Below are 23567 nucleotides of genomic sequence, written 5' to 3' on the forward strand. Positions count from 1 at the left end.
CATGGGCTTTCTTTTTGGATGAATAAGCATTTGGCATTTTCCAGTCCCCTGGGGTTAATATTAAAGTCTCTACCAAACTTCTAGGAAGACTCTTAAAGCTTGTATGCTTGGATTACACAGATTAACACAGTCTACAAAAAGGGCAGAAAGTGTCTGTCAAATTTTATGGTTTGACAACCACATCTTCTCTTGACATCTTTAATCTCTAACAGTGAGTCAGTTCTTTACATAAGAGAAAAGACTGGGAAAGCCTTTTTTCTGGCATCTTCTGGTGAAAATGGAGTGAGGAAATTGCTTTGCTCCTGTGCTGTGTTCATACCACCTTTGACTGTCCCACTTGTTCTCAGAATCTCCAGCTGACCTCATCATTCTTTGACTTCTGCTTCCAATTCCCAGAAAAACCCTGTCCACTGAGGTAAACAGAAGTGACTGTAGCAAACTGTCTACACAGCTCTTAAGACCTGCGGTTTTGCTATCACACCAAGGTATTTAGGAAAAAAAAAACGCTACACAGAGAATATCGTTAGTGGTACGTGCTACTGAATGCAAGCCATTTAAGGGGAAAGGAAAGACATTTTAGTTTATGCTTTCAATGTTAAAGCTTAAAAAAATATTTATGTCCATGTTAAAAACCTTCACTGAAGTGACTTCTGAATTGATTTGGTCTTGAATTTTGCAGACATGGAAATGTACAGTTTAGCAGCTTAGTCTTTAAACATGTAATGGGATAAAAAATATTTCTTATTAGTGCAAAGGCTGTATTATCAAAGGCTGCTTGTCTAATGTTGGCGTCATCAAGGAAGGCTTGCTGTGCTCTCTCTTCTTCTCAGTGACTGCTCTCTGATGCTCCATCACCTGCATCTCCTCTGATCAAACCCAAAAAGAGCAGAAGGCAGGGTCTTCCCCTCCTCTTTTCCCTTCCCCCTGCTGTTTCACCTTTCCAAATCTCACTTTCACTGTTAAATCACTGTGAAGTGATCGCAGTAAAGTTTGTTTTAGTGTTCTATGGACTGGCTCAGTGTCAGGCTCATCTGCTCTGGGTCAAATTCCAAATTCCTCATTAGGACAGGACACCTGTGACTCCACAGCACAGGACAGGTACCTCCAAGGGATTGTCTTGACCTGGCAGCTGTGTGCTGCATTTCCATTGTGCTGTGTGCCTGCCTAAATACTGCTCTTCCCCCTTCTCCAGAAGGAGCAAAGGACATCCCTCTCCCTGCCTTGCTTAAGGACGGCAAGTCTTGCTCCCTGCAGCAGGTGCTGCTGCCCCTTCTGCTGCAGGAGGGCAGACACTGGAGAAATGGTATGGACCCCCCTCTGGATTTGCTCTTAGACGTGTTCCAAAAGAGCAAGAGCACAGATCTGTTTCACAAACAAGTCTTAGGAAAGGGAAGGAAAGCAGTTCTGCTCCCTGCCCCCACCCTTTATCATCCCCAGATTTATACTGATTTTATTAAAACTTGTCCCTAAAGAAAGGGAGGAGGGTTGTGTGTCTTTTAAGTCATCTGTGCCCTCAGTACCATGATCACTTGCACTGAAAAGGCAGAAAGGATAAAAAGAGCATTAGGTCATAGCTGTACCATTACACCTCTAGGCTTCTTCATATTTTAAAATTACAAGTTTAAATGAGAAACACCAAATATAAATCTTGACTGACACCAATGTTTTCCTTATTCATCTGCACGAAAAGACTATAAACACTTCACTCTGATGGCTTTTTAATTTTTTTCCCTTGAAAAATGAACAGAGCTCTTCCTGTTTGCTCACAGCAATAAAGAAATTACATACCTATACCTAATTAACAGTGATTTAAACATAGAAGCATATAGATACATGGAGGAAAATATTCCCTTATGTGCCTATTTCTGTCTTTCAGTGGGTGTTTAGGTTACTCTGATAGCATTATATTAGAAAGAGAGCACATATATAGGATTTTGTCAATTCTAGTGCTGTTATTTGACGTGTATAATGGTACATAATTATGTAATTGGGGTAAATATACTTAGTATTTGCAATATGCAGCTATCTGGCAAAACGCTGCTCAGAAATGCCAGCACATTGTGGTGGCATATACAGGGTAGTTGAAATAAGGCAATCGCAGAAGTTCTTTGTCCCATTTCTCATGTGAAATTTCCATTTGCTAACTGCACTGCATCTTTACCCTTGCTGGCTTGCTTAGATTCATGTTTACATTTTGTTCATGTCCACTGGCATCTTTGCATGCTTTTCATTACTAATTGTTTTCCTCTGTCAGGAAGTAACACATCAGAAATTTGCTGGCATTTCTGATCTTACCTAGCCACGCACCACTTCTCTAAGCATGCACAGCGAGCCTTTCATTTTCCAAGGGTTTCCATTCAGTTTCTGGGTGACCATCCAGCAAGAGACGAGAGAACAAAACAGCGCTGACTTCTGGCCTTGGTCTCAGTTCAATAAAGCACAAGAATTGCCCTTTCACTGCAAAGGCATTACATCGAGTGCAGGTGTCAAAGGCACTGGGGGGGCACAGGAATGTGAGAAACAGCCAAGGGCTGCCCCATGCCAGGCACAGACATTTCCAGGCAGAGGAATGGCAGAGATAAGTGGTTATGAGCAGACTGCAATCCCCCTGTTCCCCACCCACAGGCACAGCTTTGGGGAGAGAGGATTGGGAGTGACGCAGTGAAGCTGAGCATGGAAAAGTGGGCAGGAAAGGTGCTGTTTTAATGTTTGTCATCTTGTTTCTCACTGATCTATTTTAACTGGCAATGAATTAAAACTAATATTCACCCATCTGTTTTGCCCAAAACAGTAATTGGTAGGCAATCTCCCATCATTTATCTCAAGCCACTTGCTCTCTTGTTCATGGGTTTTTTCCTATTTTCTTCCCCCATCCCACTGGAGGGAGTGAAATGAGCAGCTGGGTAGGAGTTTGGCTGTTAGCCATGGCTAAGCCACAACAAAAAGTCTTTGGATGTTTGTGTGCTAAATCCCTCAGACCCAAGAGACTTTCCATCAAGCCCAGAATTTCAGAAACAAGACTCAAGCCCTGCCTGAGCTCTGCTCTCCTCTTACTCCAGTTCGGTCAAACATTTCTGCAATCCATTTAGATGCGTTTGAACTTTTTAGCAGGATTTGGGCATTAATGATAAACCTTCCTCATTTTCACAGCTGAAATACTGATTCAGTTCTCTTTCCACCAGTTGCTGGAAGGTCTCCAGCAGTGTGCCACATTATTCTTACTTTGCTTTTTTCTTCAGAGCACTAAACTGGCCTGTATTTCCAACTAATGCATAGCACTTTTTATCCCAGCACATTCCTTCTGATCCAAGCACTGCAACAAAATCAGACTTGTATGATAGAGCCTGTTTTTTTCCCATCACAGCATAGTACTACATTTAGAGCAATTAAAAGCTGCAAGTCCAGAAAGTATTCCAAATGTATATTTAAAATACACTTTCTATTTTCAGGCAAAAAAAAAGACAATTTAGAGCACATAACAAAAGAGAGAATGAGGAATGGGTTAGGCTCCTTAGCAGCTGCAGCCAGCTGCTGTGACATACATGAATTTGGCAATTCATTTTGAGATATTTGAGGTATGAGGGCTAATTTGGCTGTCAGGGTGTTCACGGTATAACTTCCCCACTTCTCCTCCATATCCTATCCAAGCAGATGCTAGGGGACACATGCAGGTGAGACACAGGGCACTGAGAGGGCAATGGTATCTGCCTTACTGTCCTCCTAGACCTTCCCCAGATATCTCTGAAGGCAGGAGGAAAGAAGGCACTCAGACACACATGCACACAGAAGAACTCTGCAGTGAGACTTAATTAACCACTGAACAGCTGCTAATGGGAACCATTTATTGGAAGATTTAAGACTAGTTTTCATGAGCAAGAAATGTTACTGCTGCACTTCTGGGGACAGCTGCTGTCCTTGGGGATCTGGGCTCTCAGATCTCCAGTCTGGAGCCCTTGATTCTAAACACTTGTAGGTTTTAACTCAACGCAGTACTCTGCAACTGATTAGGAATCTCATTAAGGAAAACCAGGCTTTGCTATGTAACAAAATTTTGAAAGGAGTGTGCTATATGACAGGCAATGACTTCTTAAAGGAATGTGATCACCTTGGCTCTGAAACTCAGAAAGTTGCCTTTTAACGTTGCAAGCACAGAGAGGGAGATGGGATTTTTATTTCCTTATGTGCTTCTGCTGTGGACAATCCTGCACTTGCAGATTTTTACCATGCAGTACATGATCTTGTTCAGTATTTCCCAAACTCAGAAGCCACAGTGCCCTTTTAAGGTCTGGAGATGTTTTTGAAAAGGATGTCATCACTGAGTCCGATAGGTTCATTGCAAGCATGCACTGAGTCTATTTTAATACAAACATTGTTAATACAACTTTGTCAAATACAAGTCATCATTAGGAAGAGGTACATGATACAAGAAAGCAACTGTCATTTTAAATCAGCTTTATACTGTAGCTATAGATTTCTAATATACATTTAATTAGAGTGATTACAAACCCTTATAAATTATCAGCTAGGTCTTTGGGAATATTACTGCCTTTATTTCACTCTGCTTTAATTTAGTGCTCCTAAATAGAGGATAATTACAATTTGCAGCCAGCTGCTCCTCAAACACACCAGAGAAAAGGGATTTGTTTCTGAAGCTCTTTCTCAGTTGTTTCTCCTGCTTTGTTTTGTTTTTTTTTTTCACACAAACACGTTTCCTGTGCTTTCTCTTTTAGGCCAGTGAACAGACCAGTCTTATGGACTCCCAGAACTGCACATCACAAGTTAGAGAGATGGATGGTGGATGCCAGGGGCTGCCCACAAGGACTCACATGGACAATTATGCCCTGGCATCCGACTGGACAACTGAGCCAAAATCTGCCCCCGTTGGTAGCTGGTGTATGGGTCCCTGCCCCCAGAAAACATGAGACCCTTGCACTCATCCAGCCAAGCAGAAGGGGGAGCTGCAGCTGGGACAAGGGAAATGCGAACAGGAATTACATGAAATGGCAATGCATTGGAAAGAATAACAAAGGAGTTATTTACTTATCTTTGTTATTAGTCAGTTTTCTGGTCTGTCGTGTTGCAATACAACAGCCAGTAATAACATATATATGCATGTTTCATCAGTTCTGTATTTAATCAAAAGAGAGACATTTAGGCCCAGAGTCCCAAAAGATGCAAAGCTTAACTGCAGGAAGTTCCTCTCCACAATTTTAGGTGACATGGGAGTGTCATCACCTCACCTGAGCTGTTACAAATGGTTTCAGCATGGTGTCACTGAAAACTGGGCAATGCAAAACATGGCATGAGCCTTATGTGGGACCAATATGGACCAACACCTGACAGGACAGCATACCTGAAACCATCACAGAGGTGCAGTGGCATGTCATCGTGCCCAGAGGGACTGGCAGCCAGTTCTGCCACATGGTTATAATGACCCCCAGGGCTGTTGACAAGGGCAACACTGTCGCACCATGTCTGACACTGTGCAGCATCCAAGATGTCACCATTATATTCTGGATTCAAGTCACTGCCCAAAGCTCACCACTAGGACCAGATGGAACAAGTATCACTAAGTCATTGGAGGCGTGAGAAGGGCAGGTCTCAGTTGATGGGGTGTCTGAGTGAGTGAAAAGCTGTTTCTGGCAGAGCCTGTCCCCTGCAGCATCCCATCATGTGAAGTTCCTTTTCTTCCCCTCGGCATTAAGTAAAGCATGTCATAAAGATTTACAAAACTGGGATATTCATTAGAGTATTTTATCTTTGTCCTAGTAACAGCCTAACAGAAAAAGCTACTGACAAGTTCTTATTACAGTTTTAAACTTAAGTCAGAATAAAGGAGCAGAAGGAGAGCTGAAATAGCTGTAGATAAAATCTTATTTAGAAAAACAGGGCCGTGGTACAAGGAACACAGCTATCAGTCCCCCTCAGGGTAACAGGCAATGCTTTTCACGCGGTTTTGTTGACACAAACAGGACTGCTGTGAGTGAACCAAGTGGTAATGAATCAAGCTTAATGTAGCATTATAAATTCCAGTGCTCTGTAAGAATTAGAGGTAGGTAACAGACAGCAGGACTGCGACAAGTGTCTCTATGGCTCTTGTTAAAGATGCCTTTGGTAGCGGACAGATAAAAGAACACTGTAAAATACTGCACTTTCAACAATGGATTAAAACCCATGCTTGCTTTTGGGCAGAACAGTGCTGCTTCCTTTTGCTTGCAACTGAAGTTGGTCAGCTAACCGATGGACACTTGATTGAATTTATTCCTTTGTTAAATACATAGGAAATAGCGCAGACAATCCAAAACAGAATTTATTAGCAGTCTTAACGATTCAGGTCTGTATCAGGGAGAAGAAAGGAAGGTACAGGGCATCATTTTCTCACAAATATACAAGATAATAATGCAGCAGAAAGCTGGGTTGACTCTTTCCCTTTAGGTTTGTGCTTCCCCCTTGCTGCCTTTTTGTAAGTGGATATCTGAAACAATAGGTACTAGAGCTACTGCTAAGGGAAAAACCTGACCATTTCAAGATGTTTTTTAATCTCAGGCTCATACCTGTAAGACCATAGTCCCATGATCGCTTCTGCTTATCAGTGCTATCAGGTTACTCAACAGTACAAATACGATCCAGAGCAGGCACAGGCAGATTTCTGTTGAACAACCACAACCAGCAAGGAATTTATTCCAGCTTTATGTAATGAGGAGCAATGGCTGAAGAGGACAGCTGAAACCTGATCTTGTGTAAAGCTTCTCAGAGTTAGCCCATCCAACTTTTCTGGAACAAATCTGAAACCATGGGGTGAGTTCATACCATGTCAGTGCACATTTTGTGTCTACTATCAGGAGCTGTGCAGCCAGATTTACCATACCATGCAACCACAGCCTTGGACCCAAAGTCCAAGCACATCCTGTAACAGTCCCAGAAAGCTTAATTCACTTCATACCTGAGCTCTTTAGAGAGGGTGTTGTAAGTTGACTCCAGGCTAATTATATCAACAACGAGGAAGGCTTAGTCAAAAGTCAAAGAGGTTTCTGATACACTAGCACTAAAACAAGCAAGATTTATGGTGCATGTTACACAGCATCGGTCTTGCATGCAGCCTTGTCTGTATGTAACCAGCAGCAGCTGGGTTTAAATAGCCTGGACAAAAATGTGAGCTGTGTTGTCCTCTGCATCCTCACACTGGCCCCCAGGCTGGAAGCGCTGGACTACGCAGCTAAGGTTGAGAACTTGCAACTCTGCACTGTGGTTTCATTGCATGCTTGCTTGTGTGTGCTGTTATATATGGCAGTATGCTGATGCAGGGCCAGTGACACCAAAGGAACCTGCTGTGGTTACCCGAGCCTAATGCATAACTTTTAATGTTTAATTGAAATGTTTTAGGTAAACACCATTCCTACTTTCAGTGGCTTTTTATGGACTTCTGCTTTTGGATTGGCAGAATGTATCTGAACTTTTCTCAACTTTTTCATCACTGGATGATGCAAGTTTGTTCGAAGTATATATTCCATTATACTTGCAAGCATTTGGGGAGAAATTAAGTTAGCACAATGCCTCAGAATGGCATATATTTCTCTATAACCACAATTGTCTCATTTTAAGAGCAAAGCAGAGACATAAATGATGCATAACGCCCATGCTAGTATGATTTTCGTCACTCTCTCGCAGACAGTCTAAGCTCCACAGCAAGCATTTCTCAAAACTGTTTAACAACAAACATAAGCCAGTTCTTCACATTTTGCCTTACTTCCCTAGTTGGCTTCTTTCAATAGGCTTTTTCCTGGCTCCAGGGAGAGCAGAGATCAATAACACAACTATAATATTAGAAATGTCTTCAGAAGAGCTGCATCTGAGGGTGTACTCCTCACACGCCGTGTCCCCCACAGCACCAGGCAGCTGCACCCAGGGCACAGCACTGGCCCACCCTTGGTTGTGCACCAGGGGACGTGAACACCCTGGCACTCAGGCCCTGCCCATAATAACTGTATCCCTTGCAAGTAATTTGGAAGAAGGAAAGGTGTATAATAACATTTGCATTATTGTTTTCAGTCTCTGATATCTTAAGGGTAGATTAAAATTATTCTCAGGCTTGAGAATAACATTTCTATATTGTTGCAAGGCCTAAGGAGCTACAGCAGCTTGAAAATAAGCTAGATATTACTTTTCCTTGAGTACTGGCCTCATCTGGAAGACAGTAAATAAGTCTGATGATAGGAAGCTGTAGTTTGCTACTCACCCATGGAATTATATGGTTCTCACGGAGGGTATTTTGAGCAGTAACATTATCAGCACTCTCATCTTACAGTGCATGGACAGGTACACTTAGAATTTTGCAGGTTTATTCTCCAGCCCCACAGATTACTGAGAGGCGACTTATGATCCTGTCTGCAGGCATCTCGTTACTGCCGAGACCTAGAGAACTGCATTTTCAAGCAAGACCATTTGTTAATGAAATGTAAAAATAGCTAAAAATTTGTTTCTCTCACCTCTTGTTTCACAGCAGGAAAGACAGCATACACTTCTGTTATAGCTATCTAATGCCGTGACGAAAGCAGTATCCAGATGTAACAAGGCTATATTTCAGTCTATCCAGTTTTTGTGTAAAACATTATCTTCCATCAACACCATTCTTAACTTCTTAGCAACATAACATTCTCTTTGCAGCTCGTTCAGCTCTATTCCCAATGCTTAAATATGATCTGATAAAAATAACTCTTTCAGAAACCACACACATTTTGAAACAGGTAATCAGAGTTTGACTTAAGGGAAAATGCCTAATAAAAGTATATCCAATACTGCCTGGTAACCAAAATAAATTAAGACTCATCTCTTAGGGTGCTGATCAGCACCTAGTACTGCTGCTAACAGAGGAGCCTGGCAAGGATGGAGAGCAAAAGCCTTTCCTTTTAATGCACCTATTTAAACCCAGAATGCCAAGGATTTTCCATAGAGATCACCTCAATACTTCCATTACAGAGAGTGGTGGTTGAGGAAGGAGTAGGAGGAGGGAAATCTGATTTCAAGTGCCACTTTAAAAATAAAATTGACGTGTAACTTATACAAATAATGGGATTTGAGTTGCTTTCAAGAATAATATCTCCAGTTAGTGATGGGATACTGACTGAAAAGTAATTTTCTAAAATAACAGATGCTAGGACTAGCATGGAGTCCAAAAGAAAGCAGTAGCCAATTCAGTGGAGAAAGAGAGGTTAACTTCTCTCTTACCATCCCCTGTTTTAATTTGAAGAAGTCAGGAATGAGAGACAAGTTCAAAGGGCTAAGATGCAATCACAACAGTCTCAAGGAAGACTCAATGCCAATAAAACTGCCATCCCATAAGCAGCATCCAGCATGAGGCTGGAGGAGTAAATATGAGAAACCCCAAACAATAATATGCTTCAAGCTTACATAAGGTGAGAAGAGAAACCTCTATGAGACTGAAATTTGCATCTCCCTTATATCCACCCACATACACAAGGAACGGATATATTAATCTCAATTTACTGTATTTTTTCCATCAGGTACACAGAGAGTGGGGCAAATAATGCCTTCTTTTCATAAACCAGATATCACCCAATAGCACAGGCAGAGCCTTGAAATACAGTGGAATGCATTTGATTTCCAAAATCTCTATTACAGCTGCAATAAAATTACAGAAAGGAGAGGCAGAATTGCCTGTATGCAAATAAATGTCTAGCAAAATTGGAAGTTTTTAAAATGTATTTCTAAAATGCAGAGCAATAAACCCATGCTCACATCATCATCACCACTCAGGCATTTAAAGATTTGTTAGACACATTTGCCATGCCTGCAACCTTCTTCTTCTTTCCCCAGTACAATCTCATTAAATGAACAGCAGGATAACATTTCTGAAACGTACACATAACACAGGGAAATATGTTACTCCTCATTCCTGGGCTGTTATTCCCAGTGTAAATATTGTCTACCTTTGGTTTTCCACCTGTATTTTTAAGATGATGTATAAGAAGACAACATAAAGATTGGATCTCTTTCAGTTTGCATACTTAAAACTGTAATATAAGAAGACCACGGTTATAAAACATACACATGTACTGGAGCACAGTACAAAGGGTGGCTGAAGGAGTCTTCTAATCCAGGCAACATGTTTGGAAAAGGCTACAGCTAAATCAGGGGCTTTTCCATAAAGACTAGCAGACTTGCCAAGAAGGAGCAAATGGTAAGGAGCAAGTCAGAGAAGGACCCTGACATTGCTAATAGACCCTGCCTGTGTTCCTGCTGTACAAAGGTTTTCCCTAGAGCAGGCTGAGGGACCTAGTGGATGTTGGTCCAGCCTTGAGCAGGGTCTTGAAGCTGGATGACTCTCAAAGTGCTCTCCAACCTACGCAACCCCGTAGGTCTAGGATGATGATCACTAACTGATGTTTTGTTACTGTCTCATTGGGTTTTGGAGAGGATGGGGTGGGAAGGAGAGACAGGGTAAGCTTTGTGCCCTGGTGAGTTGTAGGCAGATGATCCCCTAACCCTGCCAGCATAACTGGGCAGTGTCCTCTTTACCTGAGGCCAGAGTGCATTTTCCACATGGTTGGTCTGCCTGTTAGGCCATAAACTTCTGGCCAGTGCACTTAGGGACAGATACCTCTGTCAGACATATCGACTTGCACTGATGTAAGCATAACCGCAGCTGCAGAAGAGTGGCCATTTTCATCCCATTATGCTGCTATTACTGTTTCAAAGAGCACTCTCTAGGAAAGGGATTCTCCCTCTGTCATCTTCTGGGCTGGGAGCCATGCTGGGACCTGCAACAGCACTGCAAACACCACATTCCTGACATGCTGCACATCCTAATGGGATTTCAGAAAGCTTCACAGGGGGAAAATAATACTTTTATTTTACAAACAGCATGCAGAGGCACAGGAAAATGGCAGTCACATAGATCCCAACTCTCCTGTTTTCCAATTCACATTTTATCCAACTCATTTTCCTCAGCAAGCTATTGTTCTTAGTCCATGCTGTGCCAGAGCCACCAACCCTTGAAGTCCTGGAGCCCTAGCAAAAAATAATCTGCAGTCCAGAGATGACCTCGAGCCTTAAACCATACAAGCTGAGATCCTGACTCACCTGCTGGGAAACCTGCCCGTAACTGATCTGTGATACTTCATCTCGCTGCGACATTCGCCGTCAGCTTGGCGTATAACTGAATTCCTAATGATATTAAAGAATTTATATTACTAGTGCTGTATTAAGAAAAATAAATTCCTGTCACTTCCAGAAAAAATCATGTCTGCTAGAGAGAACATCATCATAACTGCCACAGGAAAGGAAATGAAGATGAGGATTAGCCAGCAGATAGCGTCTGTAGGTAGTTTCTATGGATGAGGAGGGGAACAGGGTCATTTTAATTCTAGAAGCAATTTGGTTTCTGAAGCTTGTCTTCATTTACATTTAAGTGGTTATTGCATCCTTCTTATGTGCTTATGTGCGTTGTTTAACTTCAGGCTCCCAGGGAGTCCATAGTCAACCTTTATGCGTTTTTAATCAAAGACTTCTGGAAAATTTTCCCTGTAATTCTCTGTCCTGTGTTGTATATCAGTTCAGGGCATCTATTTTCTTTTGACTTCTTTCTGCCACACCTTTTTTCAGCTTCTCAAGAAAACCAGCTTTCTTTTTAGAACGTTCTGAAATCCTCCATGGAAGCCCAAAAAGGAGAGAGTTTCTCTCTTCTTTGCAGTATAAAAACATTAAACATTTTCTTCAGTCTTCTACAGGGTGAAGTTCCTGAAACAAATATATTTTCCATAACAGCCTTGCAAGCCGAACATCAATGCTTTCCATGGAACAGCTCTCACTGGAACAGATTTATATAATCCCCGGGCCTCAAAAAGATATCTTGCAATTATGCCAAACCATTTGTGAGAAACTCGTGAAGTTTTAGTGCATCGCTGAGCAGTTAACATCTGTGATTTCCTACTGAGTTCTGAGGTTTAAATCAATTAGCAGTAATTGGGACTGTTTGCAGTGGCTATTCATGTGGAACAAGCATATGCTGGAATTTTAAACTAAATATTTAGGTTCCTGAACCAAGTGATCATACTGCAAAGCTTAAAAAATATTTTGACCCTGTGCGGTGCTTAGCCAAGTTAGTGACTCATTGTTCCCAGCAGAAGCTACTTCCAGCCTTTTAAACTAAGCTGAAATCATGAAGTTTGGAGAAAAAAGTGGGTTTTGTTTTATTTTTATGTTCTCCATTTCTCAACATCTAACTGTTTACGCTGCACTAAAATCGCATGAATCTGAATTAATTAAATGTAACAAAACTGCTAATTTTGCATGGAGTGGTCTTGAAAATTTTCTCCTGCCTATTAAGGTAATAAAACTACCACATCAAATTACACTCAGAAGTGCTATATGCAGTATTCATAGGGGATCAAAGCCACTGATAACAGTAGTTAGCTGTGCAGAATTATACTGTGCAGTTTTAAATAAACCAGCTGATCTTTCAGTATGGAGAATGTACCAAATCAAGTTAGCTGGGAGCTTGCTGTGGTGGTTCCCTGGCTACACTGGGGAGAATTCCCCAATTACTCCCTAGCTAGTGTGCTCCAAGGAGGGAAGGAGCAATACACTTCTAAACTTTCCATGGTTTGGGAGCTTTCCAAACTTCAAATAAGAAAAAATAGTGGGTTGATTTATTAGAATCCGCAAGCCCTTGGTATCTTTAAGTGGGTTTATCAGTGTTAGAGCTTCTGGAAACTGGCTTTATTGATGAGACTGAAAGTAGATGTCAATCCATTGCAGATGCCTCAGCACCTGCAGAGGAAGGGAGAGGCAATTTATCCCTGGTTAGTAAATAGGAACAAGGAGCTACTGAGAAGTTGTGACACAGAGAAGCTGAGAGACACAGCATTTGCACTAGTGATGCTGAGAAGATCTTTCACCTTTGTACTGAAGGGAAAGCTAGATTGTGGTTGTAAAAATGACTATTGCATATTAGAAGTGGAAAGGGTAGTACAAATGCTTATTTCCATACTGTTATGTTACCAGGGAAATCTATAAAAAAATACAATCATTACTGGAGAAAGTCAGTTCAACAGAGAAATGCTTTTAAAAAACTGAAAGCTGAAGGGAGACACAATTATGTTTTTTTTCAGGTCAATAGACACATTCATTCAAGAGGACAATTACTGAATAGCAAACAAGAAGATGCAAAGCTAGGAGCTGGTTTAGTGACTATAACCTGAGAACATCAGCCATTTGCCAGTGGTTTTTTTAAGCTAAATAAATGTTTACATGAAGAAAAGCAGGAGAGGCTGGAAATGAATGCAACTTCTTTGTGAATATACACCTGACTTGTCAGTGTGCTGTCTGTCCCCATTGCTTTGTTTCCAAGTCTCCTTTCAGGGCCAGGAGTAGACGTGGCGGCCTGGGAACCCACTGATCTCCATGACGCCTTTGTAAAAGTGTGACAGGCTACAGCAGGTCCACCAAACCTTTCTCCTGCTGTTGCTACCCAAAACAGCTTCTAGCAATTGTTACGTTTACTCTTCCAAAGACAGGAGCCTGCCAGTTGCCTTTTCACCAGATCTTTAGCCAAATGGCCACTTGAACTCAGGCCTTCCTCATCTGGAAGTTATGTGTCCTGTTTCTCCCCTTCCTCTTCAGCCCTCTGCACTCACTGGTTGTCCCACCAGCACCCTTGCCTCTGCACCCTGCTTTGGGCCTCTCTGCCTTTGGCATTTTACAATCTAAGCAAACACAGCCACAAAGGGTTTGTCCTGTAGAGCACAGTGTCTACAAGATGAAGAGTTCTCCTTGCTTTGCCTGGGAGGTAAATGCCAACAGTGCTGTTACTCCAGTGGTAATATGCAGTCCTCACAGAATCACAGAGTGCTTGAAGTTGGAAGGGACCACTGGAGGACATCTCATCCTACAGCCTGTTGCCCATGACTGTGCTCCAGGCAGCTTATAAATATCTCCACAACCTCCCTGGGCAACCTGGGTAAGCCAGTGCTTGGTCTCCCTCACAGTAAAGTATTTCCTGAGGTTCAGACAGAATCTCCTGATTCAGTTTGTGCCTATCACCCCTTGTCCTGTCACTGGGCACCACTGAAAAGAGTCTGGCTCTGACTTATTTGCATCCTTTGTATTTATATACACTAATAAGATTCCCCTGAGCCTTCTTTTCTCATCTCACAGCTTCGGTGAGATGCTCTGGTCCCTTCATGATCTTTGTGGCCCTTTGCTGGACTGTCTTCAATAGCTCCATGTCACTTCTGCTGGGGAGCCCAGAACTAGGCACACACTGCAGGTGTGTCCTTACCAGTGCTGAGTTAAGTGGAAGGATCACCTCCCTCAACCTGCTGGCAACACTCTTCCTAATGCAGCCCATTAGCCTTCTTGGTAGCAAGGGCACATTGCTGGCTTATGAGTAACTTGGTGTCCACCGGGACTCCCAGGTCCTTTTCTACCAAGCTATTTTCCAGCCGGGTGGCCCCAGCCCATCCTGGTGCCTGGGGCTGCTCCTCCCCAGGGAGAGGGGGAGCATTTGCACTTCCCTGTGTTGAACTGCATGAGGTTCCTGTCAACTCATTTCTCCAAACAGCACTACAAACATCTGGCATATCAGCCACCTTTGTGTCATCTTCATGCTCCCGACCCACCTCACCTGCAGGGCAAGCCCATGACTGCAGGCAAAGCTGGAGTCCAGGCTGGAGCCCCACTCCCAGCTCTGCCACAGAGAGCAGCCAGATGCTGGCAAAACCATGCCTCACTGACCCTTGAGTTCCATCCAAGAGGCACTCCTGGTGCAACAATGGTTGAAGGGGACTGCCCTCCAGAATGCCATGTCCCTGTCCCACCAATGACCTTATAGTAACTATTTATTCTGCCCTCCATAACATGAACCATTTAAATCCTGCCGGCGCTGAGCAGCGTGTGAATGAAGGCTGTTTGTGTAATTATCTTTCTATAACCTAATTCTGCAGAACGTGGTTCTCATCCACATCGTGTCTCCTTTACACTGCTCTGACATTGCAAAAAGGGACAGGCAGTTAAATAGACTTCAAGAATCTTTGATTCAGCAAATACAGTAAAGCAAAGTAAAATGGGGCTTACAGCCTTCCAGAAGACTGACCCTGTGTATTTTCTTTAATTGCAGCAGCTGTTCCTTGTTCTTTCTTCACATGCATTAGCTTTGTGATTTATTTCTTAATCATCCTAGCTGATCTCATATCACTCCCCGTGTGTTTGCTGGATATAAAGCAAGCAATACAAACTTAGACATTCGTCCTTCAAAAATTTGTCACAGTCCAATCCTTTCACTATGTTTCACTGTTTTGAACCTACAACACCTCTAGTTGAGGACCTGAGTAGTCATAATGATTAGGATGAATACAGACCAGGACAACTGATGTATTTTCTTGACCTGACACCTCATCCTATTCCAGTTTAAGAAAAGTGTTTAAATGGCCTTTAAATATGCACTTTGATATTCAGGCTTCACTGTCTTCACTATGCTGATATTGCAATGCTTTACAATAATTTCTAAGTCTTTATTTTCCATTGAACAACACATGCCTCATATTAAACAGTTTCAAGTGTATTTGAGAGACAAAAGGTGACAGATCTTGTAATTACCTCATTTCTCATTAAAGACAACTTAGTACCCCAGGGACCCATATTAGAATAAATATTCTATCTCCTGTTTATTAACCTTTGTTCTTTAAAATGGTGAATGACTGCTGATAAAGCTATCATTATTGTGACTGCCTCAGGAGCTGATGATGTTTCCCCAGCTCTTAATACAGTTTGGAGTCACCTTAACAAAACCAAACAGAACTTGACTGTATAATGCTCCAGACTGTCTGTATTTCTAACACATACTTTAAACTTAAATATACAGGCATTATCAGCTGATGCCCTGCTATCTAATATGAATAAAACCTACCATGTAACTTTCGCATAGTTTTATATATGCTAAGACGCAGTGAAGCTAGAGAAGAAATACACAGAGTCCATAAAATTCTTTGGCTAATGTTTAATTTGGAGGGTGAGCTCTTTTTGGAAAGCCAAAGTGAGATATTTCAAAATTAAATTGCCCAAATCCTAAATTTGGCTGTTATAGAGCAACTTATTTGCTGAAACCCAAGATAAATATCCTGAAGCAAAAGAGTTTATACTGTTTCAGTAACTGATCATTTTAGATATGGCAATTTCCCCTTAATGAAGCATTACTGCAGAACCTTAAAAGAAACAGAACAATAAGGAAATAGAATAAGCACTGATTTAATAACAAAACAGGACTGTGCCTTGATAGAGAGAGAATAGGCAGCTGTGGTCAAGAAAAAAGTAGAATATCTGGGTGCTAGCATGTAATTTTGGATGAACTTGGTAGGAATAAGTCTAGTGAGTGTAAGAAACAAGGTAACTGGAAACAAGAGGACTGAACTTTCAGTGGGCTCAGTCACCATCTTCGAAGTAAATTAAGTTGGTAGCATTTATTACCCCTGTGCATATTAATATTTTGGGCTTGGTGATCAGACAACAAAAGCATGTTCCTTCATAGTTCTATCACACTTTCCTTTGCATAAAACTTCAAAATATTTTTTTTCCCAATCTGAAAAAGCAATAAATTGGATGTTCTGTAGAGATTTCAAAGATAACAAAGAGGTTTAGGGTTGAGTTCAAACACCCTGCTATGGATGCCTGTCATGGACACCAAATTATTTTAGTCATTGCCTGTCTAATAAACCAGGACTGCAGACACTAGACAGTGGATGCTCTGAATCACTCATTAAGTTTCTAAACAGTGCATGGGGGATGGACAAAAAATGGCTCTCAAATGTGCAGCCCGTACCAACACTAATGGATTTGGGAAACACCGTTTTCAGTGGCATTAGAAAAATGTATGGAGAAAAAATCCAGAGTTTATATATCCTCTTTAGTTTTTTGTAGGAAGACCCCCAAGAATGATAACAACCAGTTTTTATAAGAACTGGAAAAAAATAACCAAAACTCAGCTACGACAGTGATGGTCACACTGTCAGGTTTGACACTTTATTTATTGGGGATTGGTAGCAATACCTTCTTGCCTAGACACCTGGCACCTACCTCAGCTTATTATTTTCCTGTGCATCTCCTCTACAGGCTGATCCATTTCAGTAGCATTTGTTGCGAGCAGAACGCATTGGAGCACAAAGTGACAGATGAGAACAAGAAGACTTTCAGTTATCCAGCTCAGTATTCATAAGCAATATAGGGAGCCATGCCAGAGGCAGGTAACCAGAACATTTGCTGAAGTCCTTCAAAAATGTGTTACTGAGTTTGGAAGAGAACACTTAGCTTTTCTAGTTTACTTACTAACCAAAGATTATACAGTGTGAATCAAAACACAATCAATCCTCCGTTTCTCTGCTTGAGAGACCTAGCCAATTCTCTTAGACTGCAGAATCTCAGTCTTACTATATATGACAGGTATACAACTGAAATGAGGTCAGTATGATTTCAAATGGAGAGAAAATCACAGTGGGAAATGCATGGCAAGAGAAGAAAGTCAGTATCTCTTCTTTTCTAAATGAGCATCTCAGCTATGGGCTAAATAGCCTTCCTCAAGCTCAGGGAATGATTTACAGTTCTGTGAGATGCTGAGTAGCCTTGACAGGTGGGATGATAAGTGGTACCCTTCCTCCCCTTCCAGAAGAAACTAAACCAGCAAAACCAAGGTAAATGTCTTCTGCTTAGTAAATCATAGCAGTGTGCTGTGTGGACACAAAGCCATCAGAACTGGCATGGAGAAAAAGGCAGGACTATATGGCTGGCACAGCAAAGGTGGGATTTGAATCTGCACCTTCTACAGCTCAGGTAAGCTCTCTGCCCATTCAGTCACATTTAAAACTGGGAATTTCACTTGTCCACTCCTGTTAAAAAGGAAGCCTAATAGTCCCCACTCTTTTAGTGGTGACTATTAGGAATATAGTGCTTAACTCCAGGAAAGGGTTCAGAGTTGCTAAGACACAAGAGCCTGCCTCCTGAGCACCTCCAGCTCACTGGCTTAGGTGGCTGCTTGCATTTTTCCTGCCCCTGTGACCCCAGGGGATGCAGCCCAGTGGGGCTGTGCACAGCGTGGGCTTCGCAATTCCATCAGGCTCCTCCGCCAGTCCCACATGCCACAGCGCCTCACTTTCATTTGTCAAGCTTGCTTTCAGAGTGCCCTCAGCCTTAAAATGGTTGCTATGGAGCGCTGCTTTTTGCTTGGGAAAACAGAAAGAGGAATGTGAAAAGAGCTGGGTAAATACTGATGGGTTTTCGTTACTACATCTATGCCTTTGTCACCTTGCTTAAGAGACGACAATAATAATTCCCTTTACTGCTTTATGACTTAAAAGTGGGAGCATGATGCTAGCAAATGTTCTGACATGAGTGCTGCTAAACTACTTGCATCCCCAGCAAACCAGAAGCTGCTCATGAACAAAGAAAGAAATGGGAAAAGATAAGCTCACCCTTAACACAGATATGCATTCTTTCAGAGAGGAATAAAGACACAGCATGACTCAAGTGCACCAGTAATAAATTCTCCCGGGACCACTGAGATTCAGGTATGCTCACCAGCATCCTGGTAAAAGCTTCCTTTGCGATCCCTCACTGCAGGAAGAGGTGACTCCCCCTCTTCACCCCTAGAATTCCACCTCCCTTTTTGCCTATTAGGGCTGAGGCAGCCTTCGGCAAGGAACATCTTGTTTTTAACCAAGTACTTTAACTCCAGCTGGGTTAAAGAAAAATGCATGAGGGAGTACTTATTTACAGCATCCAGAATAGACACAACAGTAATAAAGGGGCTTTAAGGCATAAGAAAGAAGGCTATAGTCAGTCTTTTTACAAGAGAAAGTATAAAAGGACCTTTTTATTTAGGACCCCACCTATTCGCTGCATGTGTTCTCCTGACATGCTGTTGCCCTGTATGTCATGTGTTGTAGGCTACATTTGTGAGAGAAAAACCTTTCCTTCACTCCAGCATCTATAACTTATTTCCAGGCATTCTGAGCAGATTTAATTTTTCCTCGTGAAACTTTCTTTCTTTCCATTTGAAACTTACTTCGTTCTAACTTACTCAGCAGATGATCTTGACACTTCTCCAGTTAAATTAAGAAAGTCTCACTTCTCTGGAGATGCAAATGTCACTTTGTCAGACCAGCTGTCATCCCCTGTACTTTACTAGCCAACAAGCACCTTCTTGACTGACTGCTGCTTTACCTGCTGAACCTCTCCTTCCTTGCTACAGTGACTCAATCGCTTTTAGTGTGACGGTGTCTCCAGCACTGATGTTTGTATTTAAAATCAGCTAGAACATTCATAAACACAGTTGGTACAAACATCTAATGCCACAAGTGAGCACCACCATTATCATCCCTTGAATGAGATGGTAACTCTGGGCTTAAGGCAACTGAAGGAGACAGAGAGGAAAGCCTTTCTTCCAAATATGCTACGAAAATCCACAAGTCATTGACAGCAGAACAGCCTTTGGCACGTATAACAGATATTTTCCTGGAAAATATGTCATATTTTCAACCCACATTGACTCTCGATGGAACAAAAGGCAAGTCCAGTACAAACTACAATCAAAGGGCAGTCCAAGCTATTTTGTCTGCACATTTGAATAAGGGTAAAATTTATTTCAGGAGTCTGCTCTAGGGATGACCTGTTTCCTTTACAGCTTTCGGTATGTTTCTGGACAGGATGACAAGCCAATGACAGTGGAGCTGACAGCTCTATTAGCTGCAGAAACAGGACGGGCAAAAGCCTGCTGTATCACCTCTGGATAATGAGCTGGATTTCTGAACACAGCCCAAATTCTTGTAAGACAAGCTGTGATGTGACATGCTAGTGGTAAATGAAGCAACACAACCTAAGGACTTCTTTCATACCCAGGGCCTCTATTAACATAGCTGCTATACATACAGCAAAGAAGGCAGGAAAAGTCCTGCATAAGAGCTCCAGGCCCAGCAGAAAGTAGATTTCAGTTACCTGCAAAAGGCTTCCCGGACAAGCCTTTGAGCAAGATGCTGTGGGTGAAATCATCCCAATGTTTTTTCCCTAGCAGCACTCCATCCTAACAAGTCTTCAGGTCAGCTTTCTTATTCCTCACCTTTCTCTTCCCCTTTGAATCACAGCTTCGGGTACCAGAGTTAGTGGCTGCAGGGGTGCAGAGAGGGTTGCTGTCCCAGTTTTGTTTCCAGGATCTTTTTGTTCTCTCATTACAAATCAAGAAAGGCAAGACAGGAATCCCAGGGAGGAGCCAGGCTGTGATCCTACATCCTGGCATGCTGCAGGGATGGGGGCAGGTCCATGTGTAATGTGTAATGATCAAATGCGTTTATTCCACAGCATCTAAGTCGAAGGTCTTGATTGCCTACAGCCGTGAAGCTCTCTCTGTTTGGGAATTACCAGTATTCAGTGCATTCAAACCAACGTTGTTTTCCCCCTATTAAAACATACACTTGAATCATAACAAGCTATCCAGACATGGGCTGTTGCTAGGCTTGCCTAAAACACTGGTGGTTGCTCTTTTGTCTCATCTTGCTTTGTACCTGTTGTAGAAACCTGCTTCTTCAAAGCTTTTTCAGAGAAATGCTTAACGGTAGAGAAATTTCTTCCCTTGTCTTCTCTTGCTTTGCCTGTGAAAAAAAAAACTTGTAAACAAGGACTTAAAAGCCAAAAAAAAAAAAAAAAAAGCCAAAGAAACTCCCAAAACAGCAGCATTTTTCTTTTTATTCTGGGGTGGTATTGAAAACACGTTTTATTGGGGAAAAAAAGTGAAAATTATCCAAGAGAATGAACATATTTCAGAGATATTTAGGCTATTAACTTCGGGGGGGACATAAAATTTTTGTGAAAAGATTTTCAACCTCTTTTTTTAGGTATATAATATGTGGCAAAAGTCAAGAAGGAAACAGAAAAAGGCTGTTATGTGGAACCATAGAGACAGGCTTGCTATATTCCTAACGCAGATCCTTGACAGTGCTGCAAGAGAGTGAAAATCCTTGTAGGATTCTTTACATTCTTTCATATAACATTTCTCAGCAGCACCTATTCTCTCTCTGTATTATCACAGTTCACAGCATGTTCAAACAACAAAGAAAGTTATTTTCATTGTTTAGTTTATAACTTAAGTCCAAAAGCCACAGAAGAGCCCTGATTTGTGAGATGGTGAAAACAAATTAAAGGGGGAAGCAAAGGTGATAACTATTCTCCTTTTGGATGTACTAAATATACTTCTCAAACATCCTTTCAGATGGAGACTACTGGAACTGCTGTATCTCTGCAGAGGAAGAAAAGGGAAAAAATTGCATGTTGACCTGAAAAAAGCAGATATGGAAGGTGATCCATGGGACTGAAGAGTGACACGGAATTCAGAAACTGCAAGATGCTAATGAGATGTATTGATTTAATTAGCCAGTGTAACATCATTTATCATACTAACCACAAGAGGCATGCCCATAAAAGCTAGTATTCGAAGGTCATGCTCATATGTAACATACCTACTACACTACACAAATGTCCAGATGTAGAGATCTGGGGTTCGAAAGAAGTTATTGAAAGACAATTTCAAAAAGTTTCCATATGAATAACACAGTACTACATATTGTAATCAGGTCCACCACCCTCTCAATAATCTGGAGTTTCTGGATTCCCAATGTTTAGCCTATTGAGAGGTCAGAGGTAAGCAGTAGAGACTTAACTAGTGGTGTCTGTAACAAAGTCAAAATCCTCAAGTTTCAGGGCACTTTATTGTTTTACAGCTGCAAGCTCATGCCTGCCAGACTTTTCACCCTACTGCCTCTGCCTGTTCATTATGCAGGAAAGAACTTAAATAATTATAAGGCTCTGAAAGAATTCACAGCAGCAAAAAAGCTTCTTAAGGGCTCATTTATGGTCTCAGCTACACCATAGGAGTAAGACTCAAGTACCCTGACAAAGTGAAAAGAGTTCCTGGGGATACATGCCAGCACAAATGAGAGCTTAATTTGGCCCTAAATTAGAAACTCTTTGTCAGCTAGGGGCTCAGATATCCTACAGCATTCAGTGCTGCCCCTCTGACACTGGCTGTTTTTCTAATTCAAATTTCCTTACCTTTATGTGAAATTATTATTTTTTTTAATTAGGTTTCTAATGTAATTTCCTTTTTCATTTTTCTGACTTGGAAAGCTTGTGGAAAGTGTTTTGCAAGTGTTTATATTCATTTCTTGTTTTAAGCATTGCATAGAGCTGTTACACTTTCCTAACTTCATTTGAAACTCCCATTAAAAAAAAGACATAATAGGAGCCATGTTTACTTATTTTCTCATCCATGTTCTCACTAGGAAAAATTAGAAAGGCACTCCAAGGAGCATACAACTTCCGTACCCTCTACAAGCTGGACCGGAACAACAGCTTCAACCCTGATCACCTGAACCCTCAACAAGGGCAATCTCAGATAGACTGCAACAGCACGAAACTGCAAAGCAAAAGCCTCCACTACGTTTCAGAGGTGGGAAAGTGTTCAGCACTAACACCTACACAAGCGACAATCAAAACGGCTTCAGACTCTCCTGCGGTGACTTCGGCTTGTGCAAATTCCGGATGCCTCAGTGTTGAACAAGGATGCTGGAAATTAGAGCCCACTCACAACCTTTTCATTGAGTCTGTGCTATATTTTAACTTCCTTTACAGTGACTGCAGAGGAGAACCATCCTGAAGGATGTTTTCTGCTATGGAGAAAAGGGGGTGTTATGTTGTTTTGGCTCTGTTAGGCACAGAACATGAAGAGATTAAGTCCTAATACAGTTCTTCTATTTCTCCTTTCTTTGTCCCCTTCACCCCTGCTTGTTACCTTTTAAGTTTCCTTTGGGGTAATTTAAAACTCTTTTTTTTTAAAGTTATGGCAGTACTGAAGGACCATTTCTAGCACAAAAGGGCCAAAGTAGTTACCCAGGGAAGCTGGTCCTGCTTTCAATGTTTAGACGGCTACGTACCTACTGACATAAGAGATACAGGTTGCATAAACATAGACGTATTTGCAAGAGCATTAATAGCATGAAAGGAATCTACCTGCCTGGCAGGTTTCTAGTGAGAATGCAGGCAGTTATCAGGGCTCACTGGAAGAGTTCAGACTTTAGCTTTCTAGCCTGTTTAATGCAATATTTGCTTTAGAATCTCAGTCTTCGGGTGTTTCTCTTGTGGGGCACTCAAGTAGCAAGGGAACTTCAGCAAATAGGTGAAAATTTGTGTGATACTATCTGTATGAGGGACAGGGCATTTCTCTGCGTGCACCTTTGTTAAAGGCATGTATTACATACCCTTCTTGGTGACCTGTAGGATATTCAGCCCAGATAATACAATGAAACTCAGATTACACAAAAATAGCACATACTTGGGAAGTCACCTTTTACCCTTCAGTCAAGGGTAACAAGGATAGACTGCATCTCTGCTGGGTCTTAGCAGCTGCTTGTAAAAAAGACACCCCTGATGATTTTTCTGACCATCTGGAGTACAGCTTTTCCACTTTGGAAAAGGCATCTCCTAGAATCCCTTGTAAAGACAGGATTGTTCCCCCC

Source organism: Pezoporus occidentalis, unplaced genomic scaffold, assembly GCF_034315485.1.
Source record: "Pezoporus occidentalis ecotype Australia unplaced genomic scaffold, CSIRO_AGI_Poc_V1 ctg13, whole genome shotgun sequence".
Lineage (NCBI taxonomy): Eukaryota > Metazoa > Chordata > Aves > Psittaciformes > Psittacidae > Pezoporus > Pezoporus occidentalis.